The sequence below is a fragment of the Miniopterus schreibersii genome (assembly GCF_964146895.1).
Source record: "Miniopterus schreibersii genome assembly, chromosome: 2".
Taxonomy (NCBI): domain Eukaryota; kingdom Metazoa; phylum Chordata; class Mammalia; order Chiroptera; family Miniopteridae; genus Miniopterus; species Miniopterus schreibersii.
In genome coordinates this window covers 26,605,377-26,628,940 of record NC_138102.1, presented here as the reverse complement: position 1 = coordinate 26,628,940, position 23,564 = coordinate 26,605,377, and the positions used below count along the sequence as shown (strand labels likewise).

Here is a 23,564-nt window from a genome sequence, read left to right as displayed (position 1 = left end):
ATTACTCTCTTTGTTCTCCTATACTGGGACAAGAATCACAGTTAAAGCGCTCAATTGTTTTCCCCTATTGGCATGCATGTCTAAAAATGTTTTACCAGGAGAAAACCAACATTCAAAAAGTGCTATTCCCTGACATTTGCAGGAAAGTAGAAGCGTGCAATTTATAATCAGCAGGGCTCTTTTCTCACCAATGCAGTGGAGTCGTTTTACTAAAGAAATACTTATCTGCTAAACATGAAAGATTAAACAAAAACCCTGTGCCCACCAGTAAGTGGAATGTAGAGTCACACTGCCCACCAGAGAAAACCGTCCCAGCCCCTACAGAGGGCACATGGAGGTCACAGTCGAGGTTTCTGAAACTTATGGAAACTGTCAATGGAGGAGACCAGTGTCCTCTAAGTGGAATATTCTGGAAATTGTCAGAAGGGTTAGGGTGCGCCTTCCACCTAGGAGTGTAGGCAGCAAGGCACGTCCGTGGCCACTGTTTCCCAAGGTAACATTCTAGAAGTTCCTCCAAGTCCATCCAAATCAGGGGTGAGGATGAAGAGGAGACCGTGGGGGCACTCCTTGGCTGAGCCTCCATCACTCTGACTCTGAGGGGGTTGTGGCTGATTTCGGATTTCCCTCCCCAGAACTGGGGGAATGGTTGCATCCAGTGTGGCCTCGCTGCCCATATGCCATTCAGCTCCTGTCTGCCTTTTTGTTTACACTGGGGACACAATAGAAGCTATAGTCCTTCCAATACATCATTTATAAGTGTATTCTACCTCTGAATGTACAGACAGAACTGGCTGTGGGTGAATAAGCTCTGTGAATATTGCCAAGACACTGTGCTTTGTTCAGCATTATGCTTCACAATAGATACCACACTTTGGAAGTAATTTTAAAAAGGGAATCAAAATAGTGGTACTTTTAGCCTTTGTTTCTTTTATACCACACTGCATTCTCTGTCTCTCATTCAGCCGCTCCCATTATACTGACAAATTAAATAAACCACTCCATTGCAGAGAGGCTCAGGCAGGCAGGACTTCGCTCCCTGCAGCCCCGGGAAGTTGAAATAAACATCGAGGCGCTTTCTGCTGCCTGTTCGGCTAACTTTACTCCAGCAGCAAAGTGGGGGGACTTCAGGATGTGAACTGGTCAGCAGCGCCTGAGAGGGGCCTCAGCAGGTGGCGGACCCCCGGAGAGGGCTGCGGCTTCTAGAAGCGCTGACCGTTCCTTCCTGCGCGGCCCGGAGCGGAGCAGGTGAGTTACAGGAGGCTCTGGGAGCGAGCGGCCGGCTGGGGCAGCCCCACAGCCGCGCAGCTGATGCCTCTGGGAGGTCCAGAAGTTTCCTGGGCGCAAGCATCTTGGCTTTTCTCCTTTTGTAAGGCATAATTTATTCATACATTTGCTGAACTGCTTCCTACAGAGAGAGAGTGAGTCACTCAGGTGCAGAAGGAGAAGCTCCCGCTCTCTGTCTCTCTGTCTCTCTGTCTCTCTGTTTCACTTTCTCTTTCTCTGTCTTCTTTCCCTCTCTTTCTCGCTGTCTTCCCCTCCCAAACTCTGCCTTGACTTTTAGAAGTTTTTGATTTGTGCGTTTACAGCTATTTTTGCAATTCAGGCAAAGGAAATTATAGGATAGGATTTTTGAGTGTGCTATTGTTTTTTGTTCTTTCTAAGGTCTAAAGATGCACTAAAGAAATGAATGCGAACTTTGGAAGAGGACCCTCTAACTTTTGGGCTGGAAACATTTTTATTTTTTCAGGAGAAAAAAAAAACAAAATTTATTTTATCCTTGGGAGGGAAGCACTTTTAAATCTAATAACTGATTTTTTATTTGAAAATATATTTAATTTGAAATGGAGTACACACTGGAGTCATTTGGGTGAGAAATCATTATAATCATTAAAATGTGCTGTAGCTCTTTCTCTAAATGTAGCTCTGGTTTGACTTGGAAAACTGCTGTTAATGTTGTAGAAATTTTCCAATATCTGTGCTGGGACCGCACATCCCCCAACCCCCTTTAGCTCCCAACCACTCTTAACAAAATAAGCAGAATTGGTGGAAGAGCTGGTGTCAAGGATGCTTGTCGTCAGGGATCTCAGAGGCGGCCCAATTTCCTCATGAAAACAGAGCGCCGGTAAATGCCAGTTCCAGGAGATGGCTTTGAAGGCTCCAGCCACCAGCTAAGATGACCTCATTTAAAATGCATGGTGACTCCGGTGCGGAGAGGGAAACTGTGTTCCAACAGAGGCATCCCCTGGCTTCGAAGTCAGAGGCCACTGCAGGCAAAGGGAAATATTGAGCCAAAAGAGTTTGAACAGAACCATCGGGGCTCATCTTTTATTACCAAAGAAAGACTTGAAAAAGCTCAGGTGAAATTTTCTTCCATTGTCTAGGAAAATTCTCTGTAATTTGCCCCCAGGGAAATCCAAGTGCCTTGGGCCGAGGGCCCCACCCCACCTCCTCAGTGCTTCTTTCTCGACCTCTCTTGGGGTAAATGTCTCCTGGGTCCCTGGAGAACGGAGTGGGCGAGCAGGGGACACTGAAGGTCAAGGCTGCCCACTGTGGCCTGACTTTTAAGCTAAAGAGGTTTTTCTTTCCCTTGTTGCCATGTCAGGTCTAATTTGGCCGCATTATGCTAAAGGGCTGGGCCTGCTCCTGACAGGAGGGGGTTAAATGAGATTACAAGCTTTAGAGGCTGTCAGCAGCTCCTGCTGCCTGGGATGTTAAATTGCGATTTAATGGTCAGCTTTATCTGTAGAGTATTAGTGGAAATCTGCTGTTTTCAGCAACTTAATTGGCACTGTGTTTGCAGGAGTTTTTCAGGGAGGTAGGAGAGCTGACCAGATTTTAATGCTGAATTATTTAGAGATCACACTGGCAGAATGTTAGTGGAAATCCGTGGCGTGTTTTGTTTTTCCGAAGCACAGAAAGCTTATGAATGGACAAGGGGCCGGATTCTGCTGTGATGCCCAAAACTTTCTAAAAATATTCCTGGGGTCTGATGCAGTTTATTTATAGACAGGATAAACAAAGAGTAACAGTTGCTCTCACAACATATGTGCAGTGCCTGATTTGCTCGGGGCAGAGAGGATCTCTGATAGAGAGATAGGGAACTCCAAACAATGTGAGTGTTTGTTGGTCTTCCCAAAATTTCAACTGTGTGGAGCTGAGTGTTCCTGGGGTAAATTACAGGGGACCAAGGCAGCGCAATTTGGAGTCACTGTCAGGGAAGTGTGTGTGCACGTGTGCCCATGTGTGTGCCTTCGTGTGCATGTGTGTAAAGGATGGAGCATAATCACTGACGAGCATGCTGGCCTGTCTCTAGGTGCCAAAGGCATGTGGGTAAAGGTTGAACCGTATGAAATCGGGAGCATCTCACCACGTGAGCCCTAGAGACCCATCAGTTACCCGCTGTGCGGTCCATCCTGTTCAGAAGGGAAGGGCCACGTATAATTCCGTATTTCCACGCGCATTCCCACCGAGGGAGGCAGGCGTGCTGTCTTCCTAGGATTACCTGCAGGAGAGAGTGTCCCATAGGAGGGGAGAAGCTGCCTGGAGCCTGAATGTCGGTGCCACTTGAGGGAGACGAGGTGGTGGGTATGGGGGACACACACGCAGGATGGTTTGAGAGAAAAAGGCAGAGGGAAGAAAGAAAACAGAGAAAGTGTTTTCCCGGCAGACATCCGCATTGTCTGTTCCCAGTTAGGGTCAGTCCGGAGAGTTCAGGATTAGTAAATTTAATATCCTGTCAAAATTCTCATGATAATGAATCCCGGCCGGCCGCTGGCACAGCAGCTCCAGCACTGCAGCCGTCGAGATAGCGCAGCTAATTTATGAGCAAGAGATTGTGCTGTGCTGGCACCAGCAGGCCGCCCAGCTCGGCGAGGGGCGGTCCCCGCTGCCAGTGGTGGCTCTGGCTGTCCCCGAGCTCACTCAGCAGCCAGCCTGGCTGCTCCTGAGTGGCCCATTTGTCCCTCTTTCGCTGTAAGCCCAGTTTTTTCCTAGGAGAATCGGGAAAATGCCTTGTTGGAAAGTATGATTCTAAAATGATCTCTCCCCAGCCCGTCCTGCCGCTGCACCATCAACATTTTTAATCCAGAAGGGAGTGTAGAAGGATGGGCACAGAAGTTTCGGAGCCGGCAGAGGGGAGAGACGGGTGAGGAGAGGGGGGAAACTAGCGCAGAGAATAAACCGCAGACGCTGTGGCCGCCTCCCGGGAGCCCGGCCTGGGCGGTGCTGAGGCTGCTGCGGGGTAATGCATGATGTTATGTCCCTCCTCGAGGAACATAAAAACCAGAGAAAGTTCCTGTGCAATTTGTTCAAGGCTCTGCACCTCTCTAAGCAGCTGTCAGATCCGTACATTATGGTACATTGAATCTGAATGAGGCTTTCAACATCAAAACCTTGCATCCATTATGATATCATCTCCCGCTCTAAGCCGTAATGCTTATTAATTCTGCACCCATACTCTCCCGGCTTCAGCAAATGTATTCCATCAGCCTAGCATTTAATTTAATTAGTACAGCTGGGCTCTCATTCTCCTTTCTGTGTCAGAGGTATTGTCAGCACGTTCTGCTGTAACACAATTACTGATTGCTTTTAGATAGGCAGAAATATGATTAGGGTATTGGGTGACTGTATCATAAGCCTTATTAGATTCATTTGAAATCTGGAGATAAATAGGAAACTTTTATTTGCAGTGTAATGAGATTATGCTTATTAGGCCAAGACCTCACAGCCTTTTGCAAAGAACACTGTATCAGTCGGATTATACTCTGGAAACACACTCTGCTCCCAGCATCCGAGCCATTTCTGAGCGCCTTCGAGGCTGCACTGTGTCGCACTGTACACGCTTTAGGATTATGGCCACCTCGTATCTTCCTCATGATAAAGGATGTGGATATCCCTCTTCCTTCTCAGAGTCTGATGGCATACATACATCTCGAAATGGGATTTTATTTTCTGAGAAATGTTTTGAAAAATCAGTGCACAGGCTAAAAATATTATACTTTTCAATGTATTTATTTGCTTTTAAAGATGTTTGCATTTATTAGATGTCGCTTTCAGAGACTGGCATGTAATGAACGTCTTAAAAATCCCCAGTGCTCAATCTCTAAAACATTTATCACTGCTGTTATTGTTTTGATAACAGCTAGTACAATTCCAGAAACATTTATTTTTTTCATTGGCATTTATTTGATAATCTCAAATTTCTAATATTTGTGGAGTGTCCATGCCGGAAATGTATTCCTCCCAGAATAAATCACTTTTGAATAGTGTGGAACTATCATGAACAAGCTAGCATGATTTGAGCCAACTACTGAAATAGAAAGATTTTAGGATGGCAATATATTTAACTGAGCTGAAATTTGTTAAATATACTTTTTAGTTATAAGATATATTATTTCTATACTCAACTAAAGCAAAGATAATTTTTCTTAGATATAAAAGTTTTAGAATGATATATGAATTTTGCTTCAGGAAAATCCAAGATATAAAATCTAAATTTGCAAAATATATACCATATAGTCAGACTATGATTTTATCCCCTATATCACTCCCATCCCCCACCCCACTTCCTTTTTACTAGATAATTGATAACATTATTTGATTTAAATAATTCTAAGTAGATTATTCTTATGAATTCATTTATTGGATAAGACCTGCAATATCAATGTGTAGGTGTTACTTTATATAAAACAAGGAGCACCTATTTCTTAGCTAAATGTGTGGTCAAATCAAGATATATGAAAAGGAAAACCTATGCTGGCTCACCAAAACTGAAAACCAAAAAGGAGATGGGGGTTTGGGGGCGGGGAGAATGGGTGGTTATTGCTTGATAGATACAGAGTTTCTGTTTGGGGTGATAGTAAAGTTTTGGAAATAGATGATGATGATGGTCTCACAACATTGAGAATGTAATTAATGCCACTGAACTGAACACTTAAACATGGTAAAAATGGCAAAGTTTATGTTATGTGTATTTTACCATAACAAAAGAAAAAAGAGAGAGAGACAGGGCTAGTGTCAGCGCCATCAGCTTGAGTTGCAGATTACAGGGTGCCCTGTGGTCAGTGACTCCCTGCTTCCACCTATGGATTTACCAATGATGATGAATTTTAAATTCTAATCTAGTGAGCTTTACACTCATTCCTGCAAGTTCGATTTGACCATTTCTTGCCGAATAAAGTAAAAGAAATTCTAGTGAAGATATGTGTTCTTTCCCCACAATGATCCATGACAAAGATCTTGCTTGGCCTTGACAAGAATTCTTGGTGGCATAATTTGTATCCAGAATTAAAGCAGGATCCTTGACTCTTTTCCAGGGTTAATATTCAGCCAAAGAGTCATGAGTAAGGAATGAAGAAACATCCAAAATGTTTCAGTGACTTTATTTCTTCAAGGGCACTGAGGAGAAGGTAGCCAGCACTCTGCTGTACACTGTTGTTGTTTTTCAGATTTGATATATGTGTATGTTGTGGAATGGTTCCTACCACCTAGTTATCTGACACATCTACCTTTACGTGTATGTTTGAGATTTATGAACTGTACTTCTTTATCAAATTTCAATGACATAATACAGTGTTATCAACTATAGTCACCATGTTTTACATGAGATCCTCAGACTTTACTCATCTTATAGCTCAAAGTTTGTACCCTTTTACCAGCCTCTCCCTCTCCCCGCAGTGCCATCTAAACTTGGGGTGTAGACATGGGGAAAGGTATAATGGGGTTGGCCCACAAGGATGTCAGCAGCCAGAGGAAGCCCTCATCTCCACCAGCTTACCCTAAAAACTCTCTTTATTCCTTCAGCAAAAAGTATATGCACACACTTGTACAAGGTGTACTTGTATTTGCTCCAACACCTTTTTTATGCCACTTAGAATTGTTGTAATTTGTAATTTAACTAAATATGATGTGAGCCACTGAAATAAGAGTGCAAAAAAAAAGAATTGTGGAGCTTTTTTCCTATGAAACTAAACTGAGTACTTTGGAAATACTAAATAAAAAAACAAATTGCATTGAAAAATATAGAATTACCTATGGATGAGACCAGTGTCAGTTATTAGGAAAAATCATTGAAACCTAATATACATTCAGATTGCTTCACAAGTGGTTTTAATTAATTGTTTCACTTTAAAGAAACAGAAGATGTGCTTTATGGATAGATATTGTTTATGCAAGAAAGAGGTCTCTGGCCCTGGTTGGTGTGTCTCAGTTGGTTGAGTGTCCTCCCATGCACCAAGAGGTTGCCGGTTCAACTCCCAGTGAGGACACATGCCCAAGTTGTGGGCTTAGTCCCCAGTAGGGGGCGTGCAGGAGGCAGACGATTAATGTTTTATCTCTCTCTCTCTAAAAACTCAATGGGGAAAAAAACATAGTTTAAAGAAAAGAAAGAGGACTCTGAAAGCCAGTCAGCAGCCTGGCCCAAATCAAAATATGCATATGCTTTACGTTAAAATGCTCGGAAGATATATATGTCTATATCATGGTTCCCTACGCCAATACACGTTTCTGATTACTGACCTATTCCCAGTCCCAGCGTGTCATCCTGGAAGACCTCTGTGCTGGAGGGAGTCAGGAAGGAGGGAGGGATTAACTGTGCTGTGCTCTGAAGACTAGAGTTCCAATTCCAAGGAATTTTCTGGTGTTCTGTGGAGGTTAATGGAGATTGCCGTTGGAGTAGAATAAGCAGATATGCAAAATAAATTCCTGACAGAAGCATAAGTGGAAGGAGCTCGTCCTTTCACTATGGCCCTAGAATGAGGCAAGGGATTGGAGTAGAATGAGAGAGAAATATCAATAGGTGTCGGCTCATGACTTTCAGCCGCTTTCCCAGGAAGGCTTAGCAGTTCATCTAGAAAATTCTCCTTTAACCATCGCTTGGATACGTGTTCTCCTTCTGTTTTCTTATCCAGTCTCAAAAGTGAGGTTTTCCCAGGTAAACAGAGGTTCCCACACAGCAGAGAGGGCCTGGGGCAGTGCTAGCCTGGGTCCCTGCCCCAAGCTGGCCACCAGGTCAACAGCCTTGAGCTCCAGTCCTTGTCTGCAAATGACAAGATATGCTCCAAATAACAAGGGCTGAATCTGATCTCTGCATCTGCACCGGTGCCGTATGTTCTGTTGCCTCACAGAGCTCAGGGCCAGAAAAGAAATGACCAAGTCTCTTATTTTGATTTCTTCCACCACTGAAAGAGCTTCCACCTGTGGTACCTGGGCTAAGTGACTAAATTTCTCTGTTTGTGTTTCACTCGTTGGTAAATGAGGACATAATAGTAGCTCTGTTGCAGGGGTAATGTTAGAGTTTAATGGTAGTGCTGAGTGCTACAGATGGATGATACATGTCTGTACAATACATGTGATATGTAACATGTGATGCTTGTGTGCGTGTGTGTGCACCTACATTCACACACACGCAATCTCTCTAACACCACGACCCCAGCCCAGTGCTGTACTCACAGTCAGCCCTCTTCCATTTGCCGTGGTTGCTGTTGCCTGGCTGTTTCTACACTCACACGGAACAATGAACTGGAAAACAAACAAACAAACATGCCTTTAAGCTAGTTATTTATATTCATATATATGCAAAAAAATCATCTTATCAAACCATTTCACTTTACCCAAATCCAGTATAGCTAATCTGTTGTACAACAGTTGTGTTCACCAAAGAAAAGAGATTTGAAGAAGATAAATATAAAGATATGCAATGAATGGGAGCATGTATTAGCCTGTGAGGCTACGTCAACAAAATACCACACACTGGGTGGCTTCAACAACAGAAATGGATTCTCTCACAGTGTGGAGGCTGGAAGTCCGAGATCCAGGTGTCAGCAGGGTTGGTTCCTTCTAAGGCTGAGGAGAATCTGTTCTGGGCCTCCCCCCAGTTTCTGGCAGTGTACTGGCAGTCTTTGGCATTGCTTAGCATGTAGAGGTTGGCATTGCCCCAACCTCTGTCTCTGTCACCATGTGGCCGTCTTCTTCCTGTCTGTGTCTCTTCTCGTAAGGACAGCAGTCATACTGGATGAGGGCCCACCTTACTCCAGTGTGATCTCGTCTTAACTAATTACATCTGCAATGTCCCTATTTCCAAATAAGATCACATTCAAAAAAGTACTGGGGGTTAGGGCACCACATATGAATTTTAGAGGGACACACAGTTCAACTCATGAAAAAGCAGAAAACATTTTGCTCAGAAATGATGAATTTCACAAAGAAATGTAACAAGAAAAATCACCACGCATTGTAATTCTTTGGTGCATTTTGAACAGCCCCAACCGAAGCTGACCTGAGGCTCATCCTATAAGCCTGATGGCAGTGACTGCTGTTCCAGCCCTCTGCCTCATCATGAAAATACGTGGTGGTTTGTTACTTTTCCACTGAAATAATTCAGTAACCTTGTTCTAGTTCTAAGAGAATCCACTTTGTGGGTAGTATCAGTGGAAATGGACGATTAGGATAGAGGTGAAAACTGAACAACAGTAGCCACCTAGAACCCAGATCACCCAGAGAATGGGTAGAACTTAAGAACAAGGTCAGCGACTTTGAAGTTTCCATTTAGTGTAGACTCCAGGGCTGAGATTCTTCACCCTGTGGACCTCCAGGGTAGCTTTCAAGCAATGTCAGATGTGGGCCCTGACCCAAGCCCGCGAAGCCAGACCCTCCCAGGTGAAAGTCCAACATGTAGTGAAGGGTAATGGCCAGCCAGGGTGAGAACCATGGCAATGGGTCTAAAGGTCTGGTGACTACCAGCATTTGGCTCCATTGGGGAGCAGTCAGTGAGGTTGCCCACAGCATTTCCTGCCTCTCACTGACGGGACTGTCTACCCCCCGGCAGCAGCTATAGATTAGGGCCCACCTGACACTCTGATGTCTCCCAAATCCCCATCTGAGTCACCTTCCTTTACTGGTAACCCCATTGTCTGAATTTTTCTTAGCAACTTTCTCATCAGAACCTAGCCTAGCAAAGGTCCATCTCCCCAGGGGTGTGCTCCCGACACACAGATGGACAGGTCAGCTCCCAGCTCCCACGGTGTGCCTGGCAGGGACTAAGGCCAAATGTATACTCGTTTTAATAGACTCCTGGCTCCATCTACTGAGAACTTACCATGCTAAAAGCTTTACTTTTCTGTTATGTCCTTTGTTCTGCTGTGTTTATTAAACATATAGATTCTCACCTTTCCTGCACTGAGACCTTCTACATTAACACCCATATGCGAAGGGCTAGAAATACTTATTTTTTTATACCAATTTTGTTACATGTAACAATTTAGCATGTTTGGGAAATACTGTATTCTCTCCTTTAATTGCCACTACAACTCATTAAAGAAGGTAATACTATTATTCTCAGTTACTACTGAGGAAACTTAGCTTAGAGGAGTAACTTGCCCATGGTCACCCAGCTAGTAAGCTATGGAGGCCGTTTTAGACACAGGGGCATCCATTGTAGACAGTATGGCATTTATTTTAGATACTGTGACATCCGTTTTAAACACTGTGGCAGAGTAAATAGAAAACATATTTGGAGGTTGGGGAGGGCTCAGGGTCTCTGGATACCTCTTGATTTACACTCTTACACAGGTATGTCCCTCATTCTTTAGCCTTGGTGAAAGATTATAACCATCATAAGCTATTTTCCAGAAGAAAGCTCTACAAGTATGCCAGACCTCAAGGGGTATATCAGCTTTAATCACCTGGTGGGTGGGAACTGCTGCATTATGGAAACTTCTCATCCCTGTTACCTACAGGATCAATGAGTTGATTTATTAACTCCAAGGCAGGCAGCAGTCCATTGGCTTTCAAAATAGTGCACTAAAATTTTGTGTAAAAGGAAATTGTGTCATTAGGTGTTAAATACATGTTTACCACTAAATTTTAAAAAAATGTTATCTCTGACTTTGTCTTACAGGTAAAAGTGTATTAGGAGGAAATGGTGACAGTCAGTTTTCCTAGAACTAGTAGATTAAACAAAAAGTGTAATAATTGCTGTATATTTGTTTGATGTAAATTCAAAGGTAGAATCACAACAGAAGTAATTAGAGTAATTATTAAAGTCTATATTTAATCCAAAAGCCCCAGGGAATATTACATGTTCATTCATCTGAGCCTAATATGTTTTCTATTAAAAACCTGCACTGCCTCCAGGATCTTTCCCCAGTCTGTTCTTTGGTGAGCACTGGTTTGAGATAATATCTCCCCCTCTGGGTCATGGCTTGCTGTGATGTCCTCTGTAGGCTATGGGAGGACACCATCCAAAGAAGCTAATGATAATAAGAGGAAGTATTAATCCTTCTAGGATGATCTTTTTGGCATTCATGATAACCACGTGTTTTCAAGAATTCTGTCCCAAGGTGAGAAGCCTGGAGGCAAAGCATTCTCAGTGAAAGAGACTAGACTCTTGACTGTTTCTCCTTCAGATCTGGTAGAGCCAAATGTACCTCGGGACAGAGTAATTAAGTTTAAACCACTGTGATGGAATTTTATAATTATCTTCTAGAACCTAAGCTCACATCTGGGTGGTTCTGTCCTGAAAATAACTGGTAAAAGAAAATACCCAGTGCCACAGTGGGCTTCAGTTTATTCTCAGCTTGTTGAATTTCAACCATGTTCTATAAATCTAGACTTCAATAAGGAGGGAAATTGTATTGTTCGTCTTGGATCGTGAAGGATCATGGGGTTGCCGCTTAATGGTCTGCGCATATTAAAGTGTGCTGCGCACTCATAGGTTCTCACCATCCTATTTATGCTCATGTTACTTCTCTGTGATGAAACTAGGTTTATAATCTTTCATTCTATACTTACACAGGAAAGAAAATGAGCTGATCAAATTGGGTCTTTTGGAAGTTCAACCAATTTATTGATTGAACCACCTATCTATATAATGTGTATGTAAAGACTACATATATAGGATTTCTAATGTAATTGGAGAGGAAGGATATAAGTATATATCTACCATTGCAAAACAGTTTGTGCCATGCGAGAGATTAAAATATTTATGTTCCACCTTGTGGCTTGGATGTCCAGTTCTGCCGTTTCCTGGGCTATGACCTCAGGCAAATGATTTACCCACTCTGCATCTCATTTTTCTCATCTGTAAAATGGGGTTGAAATTACTACGTGTTTCTCAGGGTTGCTGTGAGGAACAGATGAGATGTTGCACATAATGCTTAGCACGGGCCCGGCGCACAGCAAGTACTCGATGCACGTCGGCCGAGGCTGTTACTGAAGCACCCGGATCGGTGATCAGCTAGTTCCCGCTCCAGGTAAAAGTGAAACATAGGGATTGTGAGGAGAGAGTCATTCTCTTTTTCTCTTAAAAGGAGAGTCTCCAGGGATTGAACTAAGAAAAATGTTTAAAAGAGCGCGATCGTTTTACCAACTGTGGCTTGCAGGGTAGTTGTTGCCTGTGGTGGCGGCTCAGGCCGCCTCCCCGACCAGTAACCTCGCTGGAAACCTCCGGCTGCGCGCGCCCTGTCCCCGCGATGGTCCTCTGTGGACCAGCTGGCCCGCAGCACCTGGAGAGAAGGCACGGTGTCCACCTTGGGGATCTTTTGATCCCAAAAGGAGTCACAAGGTCGGGAACAGTCATCTGATACAAAATCATTGGTCGCAGAAAGCGGTTGGCACATGGATGGTGACCCAGGCTTATTGTCAAGGAGTTTTAAAACAACTAATAATTACCATCAAAGCAAGTTTCAAAGAACACGACTCAGGTTTTCCGGCTGTTCTCCAATCAAATATTCAAAAATGATGACAGCTTATACACCTGTTCTAAGTATTGTCACTGTGACTTTCGAATGAAAGGGAAGCTCCGATTGTATAACTTAATGAGCACTGAATTGTCTCAGGCGAGCAAGCTTGACAATCGGGCTGACCTAGCAGCTATCAGTACAGCAGATATTTCCTTTCCTGCACCTCCAAACCGTAAGAAGCCCATGTGTATATCTTTATCCAGTGCCCTGAATTCACTGAACCTACAAAAACATGTGGAATTATTAACAAACCTGGAATCTGGCGGCTCCTGAAAGTAAAGTTGGCTGCCCCATAGGGATGAGCTCTGGATTGACAAGCGGGTTGCATCTGAGTTAATGGGCCCTTAGATAACCCCTTACTGTGCTAACTGCCGGGCACTGCAGGCTCACAGAGCAGTCTTCTCTAGAGCTGAGAGTATGAGGTCCAGGTCCTGAAGCACATTTTATCTTCATCACCTATAAAAACCCCTGAATGGCAAGAGAGGGAAAAGTCAACACCTAGAAGAGTACCTGGAGAGTGATACCTGCATTAGGTCACATCCACAGCCATCACCTTCCCCAACACATGCAAAGAGCAACGGGTAGCAATGAAGAGCCCCCGAAGCTTCAGTGTGGTTGTTATCCTGCTCTGCAGTGAATTTAATGTGGTAAAACTGGAGAATCCTGGGAGATACAAGTACACAGTGCTCCAGCTGGGGGCGCAGTGGCTGGGAACAGGCAAATGTGATCCTTTGGAGGAGAAATTTGGGGTCAGCTGTGATCTAAGTGACAGAATTACTGAAAATGCTGACTGTCCAAATGTGGTTTTAGACGCCGTGTGTCTGAGGGTCACATGGTTATGTCTGGGATGTCCACAGACCCATCCTTCCAATCTTGTCCTTTAACACAAAGGGATGACTCCATCAGCAAAGGTTTACTGAGCATTAGGAGATGGAGGATGCAAGAAAACAAGACAGCCTGGACATAGTTTCTGCCCCAAAGACAATAAAATTGAGTGGGGAATTGGGACATACTCATATTTTTTAAAAACCAGGTATGTAAGGCAGGGGCACTACGTTCACATGGTTATGAACCAACACCCAGAGATTGGAGAAAGCACCCTCAGTGTGTCCTTCCTGCCCACACTCTGGCCACATGATGTTCCTGAGTCTGCAAAATTTATTTTTGTTTGTGTGAGATCAATAGTCACACAGGCATGGGACCTTGGTGAAGGTCCCCTGTGCCTGTGAGTCCAAGGCACTCTCGTCTGGATTCTTCTCAGCAGCCATTCAATAATTTCCACTTGTCATTGCACATGTGCTCTGAATCCAGGCCTGGACCTATGAATTAAAAGCCATGCACAATGCCATTTTGGGAAGAGCATGAAAAAAAACAATGGAAATGGATTAATGGTCAATATATGCCATTTGCCAATACGATGTTGCCATAAGTTCAGACACCACTTCACAAGCGAGATGTTTAACTGAATTTTAAATTCACTGAACAAAGCAGTACAGTGATCTGTTCAACTAATTGAAGCTGTGAACTTCAGGAATCTCTAAAATGAAGCATATGATTGGCAGATGCTGGTTACATTGCCTATGTCACCCTAAATCAGCTAGCCATGGAAAATAGTGATGAAATTTCTCTTACTCCAGGTTTGGATGTCCTTCAGATGTGGTTCCAGCAATTTACCCCTTGTTTCTCTGAAGCTGCTGAGGTTGCCCCAGAGTAACTGAAGAACGCTTAGAGTGAGCCCTTCCTCAACATATTCCATCAATTTCAAGGAATTTTTGGTTAAAAAGCATACTTTAAAAAAAACCTAACCACCCTTCTCTAACTGGGAGGGGGTGTTGTGTGGAGGTCAGGGCAAGGCTGAGCAGGACGAGGCCCGGCACTCCATTGCTGTGGCGGGGGACACACCCTCATCCCTGCCCAGCAATCTGGTCCCATCTCCCCATGAAAGGCTCAGTCTTTCACTATTAGCAGATTCTCTAGAATTTCATTAGGAGAAATTCAGGTTCCAGCAGGATTTTTTGCCCATAGAAAATGTGTTCCTTATTTTTTGTTCGTCAACAAGGAAATACGTTGTCCTCTCCAGAAAGTCACTTTACATTTGAAAACCACAGTCCATACTCGAGTTGTCCTTTCTCGCCTCACCATTGCCAACCACGCAGATGCTCTGAGACCCACTTACACATTGAAGACAGCCCCACAATCAGCGAGCAAGGGCACAGTTCCCAGCTGATCTCATTGCTGCGTCATGATATTCTCACACAAGGGATCCAGGCCGCCGCTGGATCCAGCCATACTGGATTAAGGCCCACCCTAATGGTCTCATCTGAACTAATTAAGCCCCATTTCCCCCACCATTCAGGTTGTAAAGCTACAGTTTCTCTGCCTCATTCATCACCTTCCAGCCTGCCCCCTGCTCTGTCTGTACAGCCCTGGCAAATGTATCTTCCCAAATCCCTGCTTTCCTTGTGTCAACTCCTTACTCACCAACCGTCCAGGGCTCCACACTGCTGATGAAATAACATGCAAATCTTTTTCACTCCCGGCACAACCTGGACCACCTTCTCCTCGGTCCCCTAAATATCCAGTGCCACTGGGCCTCCCCCTCTGTCAGCTTCTCTCCCCTTGGCTGTCCTGGATCCTCAACAGCCTTCCTCTTCTAGGTCATTCTCCATCACTGACTCTCCTTTCGCCTGCCCTGTAAATGTGAGGGGGGGCTCCCTAACATTTTGATGTCTGGTTCACTTTCCACCTGCAATGGTTTCCTGGGGCTGTCATAGCAAAGTACCACTGATGAGGCTTAAACAGCAGAAACTGATCGTCTCGGCTCTGGAGGCTGGAGGTCTGAGGTGTCAGCAAAATTGGTTCCTTCTCAGGCTGTGAGGGAGCATCTGTTCCAGGCCTCTCTCCTTGGCTTGATGTTGGCCGTCCTCAGCTGGTGTCTTCTCATCGCCTTTCCCCTGTGCATGTCTGTCTCTGTGCTTGAATTTCCCCTTCCTATAAGGATACTAGTCAGATTGGACTGGGGCCCATCCTAATGATCTCATCTTAACTAATTACATCTGCAGTGACCCTATTCTCAAATAAGGTCGCATTCTGAGGCAGTGGGGGTCAGGACTTGGACATATGTATTTTGGGAAACACAATTCAGCGCATAACACCATCTACATTACAAATTCCGGAGCTACATTCCCAGTGATGTTCAGGCTATTTCCTCATGAATGTCCCCTCCTTCAGGTAAATGTGACATGACTCAACCATCACTATCCTCTCATGACCAAAGTGTCATCTTAACTGCTCTAAGTACTATGAATGGTGTCTGTTTCTGTAAAGGGTAACAGCTAAACACAGAGGACTAAGTTCTGCAACTTATTTTCAGAGGACTTACAGTCAGAAGAGAAGATGTGGATAGGCAAGTGACAGTAATGCAAGCTTATAGCGTGTAAGCGCCTTCCCCAGAGACAGAGAAGTGACTCTGGGAAGGGGCACCCACCCTGGGCTGAGATGGCATTTGAGAGGGCCTTGGCCCCTTCATGTGTGTCCCAGGCATGAGTGCCAATGGCCCATCTTCTCAGGGTATTGCTATGAGAAACATACTTTCTGCATCAGTATTATAAATAAACTTTTCCCCAAAAATTGTCTTTCTCAACTACTTTTTGTGTCCATTGAATAGGCTTATATAAAATTACCAGGCACAGCCCCTCCCCACCCCAATCATCCACATGCTCCCATGCAACTCTCAACAGGACAGCAAGATCCTTCTCATTTCCCCCATTTACTCTCAAATCTCTCACCTTCATCAATTAACAGCAGATCCTAACCACACATGAAAGAAATTTTGGTGCCTTTTCATTTCAATCCCAGTTGATTTGACATCCAAGTTTATACTGTTATTTTGTAGTTCTAGCAACAGGAGCAATTGAAATTCAGAACATTTCATCCATAGGTGCCACATTTGCATTTCATGAGTAGTCTTTAGTGAATAGAGTTTGTACATTCTTTCTTGAATGAAAACAGCAGTGGCAGAGGCGGCATTAAAGTGGTTGGTAAGGATGCCCAGGCCACCTCATAGCAACCGCCAGGTTTCCAAGGGCAAATAGCTCTTCCCGACCCTAAGCAACTAGATGGGAACATCAAAACATGCCTCGGAGCAGGCCTGCGACACCCATTAGTGTTAGGAGCTGTTACCTCAATCGTGAGTGACAGAGCCCTAATTATTAAGGTAATTAGAAGTTATAACACTGGCAATATTAAAGGGAGAACTTCCAGAGCCCATTAACAATGTTACTTTAAGTGATCTGGCTGTGAACTGTTCAAATCTCTAATTACATTATACGTCTATCTTAAAAGGTGATGTAATTAACCGATGGGAGAGGGGATTAATGTATACTGACTGCTGGTAGCACTTGTAAGTACTATTTTCACAGGAACTGGCTGCAGCAATGTCGTGTAGTTTTTCCCCACTTAACAGTATATGGTATGTAGCTAAAATAAAAATCATGACCTTGATAGATTTATGTACGTTTTATGCACAAATATTTTTGTTCTTTCTTTTTCCTACTTAATGTGTTTCTTTATATTGATGGTGTATCCACATGAACCTGGTTAAAGATAAACCAAGGTACCTTTAGTTTCTACATAAAATATAGTTTCTATTTTTTGGTGCATTATTAAAAAAGGAAGAGTATGCCTTTCTATCTACTACGGGATCAATCTGTTCTGGTGACAAAGTTATAAAGGAAATCTTCAAATAATTAATATACCATTAATTTTTTTCTTCTGGGACTCAGGTAATAAATTTTATATTGCACATATCATCATATCTCGTTTTCTCCCTACAACAATTCATCATGAAATCCAACTTGCTTTTTATTTAGAACCCAGTAAGATCTGCTTATTTATCATAAGCTATATTTGATCAAATGGAGTGCTTTTTAAAATTAGACTTCCAGAAAATAAAATATTTTAAGTTACCTTTATTGAGAGCTCTGCTTTTTATTTTATGAGTCATCTTTCATTTGAAAATCACCTCCTAACTCATTATGCGCATACAATGTATGAATGCTGACTATGACATCGCCTGCGTTTAATTCGGCCGCCCCCCTGTGCCATTCGCACTGGATTAAAGTTAATGTTGCAGGTTACGATTTCTGTTTCTTCTTGGAATCAATAACAGCCTCTCATCTTCCCTCACTGTCAGGCGCTAGCCGTTTGTTTATTCCTCTCCAAGGCAGCGCTGAGGAGCTAAGTGAGCATTCAGGGCCTCCCTCTCCTCTCCCTGCTGCTCGTGGCCCGAGAGGCTGCATTAGGGGCGCCCCACTCCCCCCAGGAGCCCCCTTTCATCTCCGCTCACGCACTGACAGGCCCTCTGCTCGCTGGGGCAGCTGATGCTGGATAAATGTGGTGACGTTGGCGACATCAGCTCTGCAGGGATCTGGAGAGAGGTGGAAGAAAGGCACGGGGAACCCACGTTGGGCCTCCTATTGTAATTCATGCTGAAGGAATGGGAAATGCGCCGCCCTATTTCCCATAGGAAAGTCACTTTTTTTTTCACTAATATCTCAAGTCCAGAGCACTGGTGGAAGTCCCTGGAAATAAGAAGCAGAGAGTGAGGACAGAAACGAAAGCCTTTTGAAGGGGTTGGGACTCACTGGTGTTCAAATGTGTCACGATGCGCTGAAGCCGACTATTTCCAGGTGGGAAATTTCCCCAGGGCCTTTTGACGGCCTCCAGATTTGGAAAAGTGGGAAAGCTGACACGGGTTCCGCCCATGTCTTCTCTCTATAGTGGGCATGTCCGTTGTCTACCCACAGCCATTCACGCACACTTTATTGTCCTTTTTAATGAAATCCTGATTTTCCTCAAGTCTCCGCCCCCTCCCTTGTGATCACGCGCTTCAAGGGAAAGGGTCCCAGTGCCAACCCAAGGAGCAGCCAGGCTGTCACAGGTTCCTGCTCGCTGGCAAGGCCGGTGACATCATCCCAGCTGATGAAAGGTGAAGGAGAGTCTGCTGAGGGGCATTTGATTGTGATTTCTTTGCTCCTAAAATGGGACACATGGAAAAACATGTCTTCTTCTTCCCTTGGACATTGTCGTGGGGGAAGCTGGTCACGTTGGAGTGTGACACCTGAGTGGAAACGACCATGAGAAGAGCTGGCCTGAGGACCAACTGACACCCTGAAAATGACAAAAAGGAAGTGAAAAGAACCTAAACGCCTGCTCACCCAGTGAAAACCCAGGGACCAATCTTCTCTGAGGCCTTTTTCATTTGAGATTAAAACAAAACAAAAAAAATGTTTAATCATTGTAGATGGCTAAATTGGAATTTTCTATTATAGCCCAAAGCATCCCATTACAATTTGTTTCTTATTATATGGCTATTGTTGCAGAGGTAAGAGCACAAAAGGCAATATTGGGTCATCTATTCAAGAACACAGAGAGAGTGGGGCTCTAATTCTGCTGCAAAAGCGGTCAATCTGGCTCCCTCATAATGCTTCTAGAGTCTTGAAGGATGCCAGTCACTAATAAGGATAAACAAAAATAGTAGGAATGAATGAATGAAGAATGCTTTAGAGACACTGGAGAAATTTGGAGATTCTTACCACAAATAATCTATCTGGGAAGAGCTTTCCTGAGCTCAAAATACTTCTGTCTTAACATAATTATATACCAGGCCTAATGTCACGGGGTCCCCTTGACTTCCAGAAGCCATTTTTCTTCATGTGTACTTGAGCTACATTTCATCCTGTTTAAGAACCAACACCAATTCTCAAGCACAAGTCTTCTAAGGATTCAAGTCTCTTCTTTCCACATTCATTTAGAGTAATGGGGCTTATGAATTGCTACCAGTAACATATCCACATGGAGCTGCAGCTTCAGGAAAGCCATCCTGTCACAATGGTTGGCTATGGAAAGGAGTTAACATAGAAGGGATTAACATCTATGCTGTGTAAAGTTGTATCCCAGCAGCTAATAAAATGCCCAGCACACCATAGACACACAGTCCATGTTAAATGCATAAATTAATCAATGCCACTTACTATGGCAGGCCCTTTATTACATTATTCCATTTAATTTCCATATCAACCTTAAAAGCAAGTGTTGTTAATTCCAGTTTACAGATACCTAAACTGAGTCAGAGGCCTTAAGTAATTTGCCCAAGGTTACACACAGCTAACAATTCCAGATTTCAAATCCATCTTTCTAATTCTATAACCAATGCTTTCTTAAAAATGTACTTTTAAATTGCAGTGTACTCTTTTTCAAATTGATATTACAGAGATTGAGGAAAAGGGAGGGAGAGAGAGGGAGAGAGAAACATTGATGTGAGAGAAAAATATCGATTGGTTGCCTCCGGCATGTGCCCTGACAGGAGATCGAACCTGCAACCTGGGTGTGTGCCCTGACTGGGAATCAAACCTGCTACATTTTGGTGTATTGGACAGTGCTCCAACTGAGCCACACCAGCCAGGACTATAGCCAAAGCTTTTGCCAAGGCCTTTGGAAACATGTGGCAAGAGATTTAAGAAGTTATCCTGGCCAGTGTTGCTTAGTGGTTGAGCATCGACCTATGAGCCAGGAGGTCATGGTTCAATTCCTGGTTGGGGCACATGCCCAGGTTGTGGGCTCAATACCCAGTGTGGGGCATGCAGGAGGCAGCCGATCAATGATTCTCTTTCATCACTGATGTTTCTATCTCTCTCCCCCTCTCCCTTGTTCTCTTGGAAATCAATAAAAACATTGAAAAAGAATTAATTTAATTTTTAGATGTTATCCTCCATTACGCATTTGTTCAATTTTCTTTTTAAAATATATATTGCAATTTCGTAAAATATGAACCCCTGCTAGTTAGGATTTTTAAATTAGCTGTCACCAAAATATATAGAGGTGAGTGAATATATTAAAATTTCTCCAGTTCTTACTCTATGTGATACATAGGCTATGTGCATCCACTCTCAGATATTTTTTCAAGAGTGGCATTTATCTAAATGAGAACGCGCTCATAATTACACACACACACACACACACACACACACACACATGCACACACAGTGGAAGATCATAGGGCTTCCCTATGGGGGAACAAAAGCTACAAATCCCTGCCCCAACCTACCAGCACCTAACTAACCTAATGAAATGTGTAAATTAACTCCACACATTTGCATTTTTTGTCTTCAACACGTGGCAATGTTTTCACACCTTTCTTTGACAGTGTCCCTGATTTTGCGTATAAAAAAAGGATTATAATAGTTAGCAGTTCTTTATTATCAAGGATGCAACTGTAGAAACACATTCAAATATGCCTTTCTTTGTGGGCACAGGGATGATGTGAGGACCCACCCCTACCCTGCACTCTAAGTCCCAGGGTGGCCTATCATGTCTCTGTTTGCAAAAACAGGACAGTTTTCTCAGTGTTTTTCACTTAATCAAGGCCATTGCTACTTAGAGCTAAAAACTTAGATTTTGCATATCCCAGAATTAGAAGTCAATTGACAATATGCTTTTTGATAAATCTTAACCTCTATTTACTTTAGATAAAATTATAAAATTATTTGTATAAAATTATTGAATCATTTTAATCACTATAAATCATCAGAGAATTAACTTGGAACACATGGGAAGACTTTGGCGGAAAAGGAAATCTTATGAGGTGTAAAGAATTTTTGAGCTAAAATTAGCAAGATTATTAACATTTGAAAATTATGAACTCAGCAGGAACACTAAAACATTTTCATTTTTAAGAGCATTCTATCAGAAACACTGAAAATGTGCAGAACTTGAGGCCCGCACAGTGAATTGAATTCAAGTTGAATGAAGGCATTTATGCCCTCAGAAGATTTTTTTCACCTATTTTGATAGTTTTTTTTCTTTTTGCTAATAAGCGTTGATATCAAAATTTACTATGAAAACACTAACATCTTACAGAATTGTACACTTCTGTAATACTCGTAAGTTTCCTATGTGATTTCAAGTGTATCTGTTTATAAATCTGCATGTCTAACGTGTGTATGCTTATATGCACAATAGAATAATAATTTAATTCAAGGAGTTGCGCCCTCAACCACAACAAAATAGTTTTTGGTTGTTGTAGATTGTTGTTTTGTTAAGATTTGAGAGTTTCAAGGACCTCATTGTTTCAAGGAGTCAGTGTTCATAAAGGCAACTTTTAGGTTTTTTCCTAAATGAAGTCACAACAGGGTATGGATAACTCAGACTCATAGAGGGTCTGCTTAGCTGGCATCAGGAGATGGGCCAGGGCCACGGGCAGTTCTAGAACCCGATACCTCTACAGAGAAAGAGTAGGAAAGCCATGCCCTTTTCCTTTGCACTTGCTTACAGCCCGAGGAGACAGGAGCCCCACAGGGGCACCGCTTCTCCACACATTGCCAACAGCTGACTTCCAAACTTGATTTTTCACCTCAACAGCTCCCACTCTCTCAACTAATTATAATGAAATGTTATTGTACTCTTTCATTAAAGCTAGTTTTAATTTTATCCAATGAGGACACTCTAGCCAATGTTCTTGGTGGCCAACATCAAGCTACCATCACTCCAATGATTATTTTATAACATGACAAAATACAGTGTATCTTAAACATTCTTTTTGGAGCTGGAAATAAGGAAATTGAAGTTGGCTCCTAATTAATTTCATTTCTTCTTTAATTCAATATCAAGAAAATTAAATGTACTTGCAACCATGTTATGCTTGTGTGGCCACAGCCAATAGTTTCTGAGCAGCAATTCTTAAATGTTTGGTCTCTAGGCCACAGCATATGCTTAGAAAATAAAGAAGACCTAAAGAGCTTGTCTATGTGAGTTATACCTACAAATATTTACCATATTAAAAATTTGCACTGCTAAATTTTAGAATATTTATTACTTATTTTTAAATGATAATAATATATAAAAAATGATAAGCAAATCAATATTACTTTTTAACCTATTTCTATAGAAAAATGACTATCTTTTCAAGAAAAGAAAAGCAATTTAATGAGCATAGGAATTATTTTAATCTGGCTTAAAAGAAGACAGCTGGATTCTCATATTTGCTTCAGTACTCAATCTAGTGCTATGTTATTTTGGTTGAAAAAAAAAAATAGGGCCTTACTCAGATAGGTAGTAAGTCAGAAATGAGACGAGTATTTTAACAGCCCTTTTAAATAATTGTGGCTATTCTTTCTTACTGCACCAAAACATAACATGTTAGTATCCTATAGGTCAGCGATTTTCAACTGGTGTGCCACAAGAATTTTTAAAACATGCGATGTCTGACTATTTAGTCAGGAGCACCGACTTCTTTTCCTGTAGGTTGTCAAATTTTAAAAAAGTGACAACAGCCAATGCAACAATAGCCATCCGGTGTGAATGAATCAAAATTATACCTTTTTTTAAATTTTGTCAGAGCAGAAAAAATGTATTTTTTGGTGTGTGGCAGAATTTTAGTAATTAGTTTATGTGTGCCATGAGATGAAAAAGATTGAAAATTGCTGCTATGGGTTAATTTGCACTGTAGAATCTCACAATATGTCAATGAATGTTTCATAGTATTTTACATTTAAACACGTTGATTTATCTTGCACTTTGAATGAATCTTTTACCAATTCATGATTTTGTGACCTCATGCATTGGCTATATGGAAAATATTGGTCACTGAAACATGCAGTTGACACATTTCATTATCCTTTATCCAAAAATTACATATATTAGTATCACTACCAATTTCATCAGAAAAGCCTTTAAGAATTGGGATGTATTAAGTTCATAGCAACAGATGCAAGTTTTCAAAAGGTTGACTTTTCATTTCAAAAATCAAGTTACCATTGGCAATAAATA

The 23,564-nt window shown here is 42.6% G+C and overlaps 1 long non-coding RNA gene across 1 annotated transcript in view; it reads left to right on the top strand.

The window, feature by feature from the left end:
- The first annotated feature begins 702 nt into the window (after window positions 1–702).
- The window catches only part of LOC308553050, a 103,791-nt gene continuing 80,929 nt past the window's right edge, over window positions 703–23,564 (top strand). The window contains exon 1 of the long non-coding RNA XR_013998180.1: window positions 703–1,245. This is a non-coding gene — a long non-coding RNA (uncharacterized lncRNA). The remainder of the gene's footprint in view (window positions 1,246–23,564) is intronic.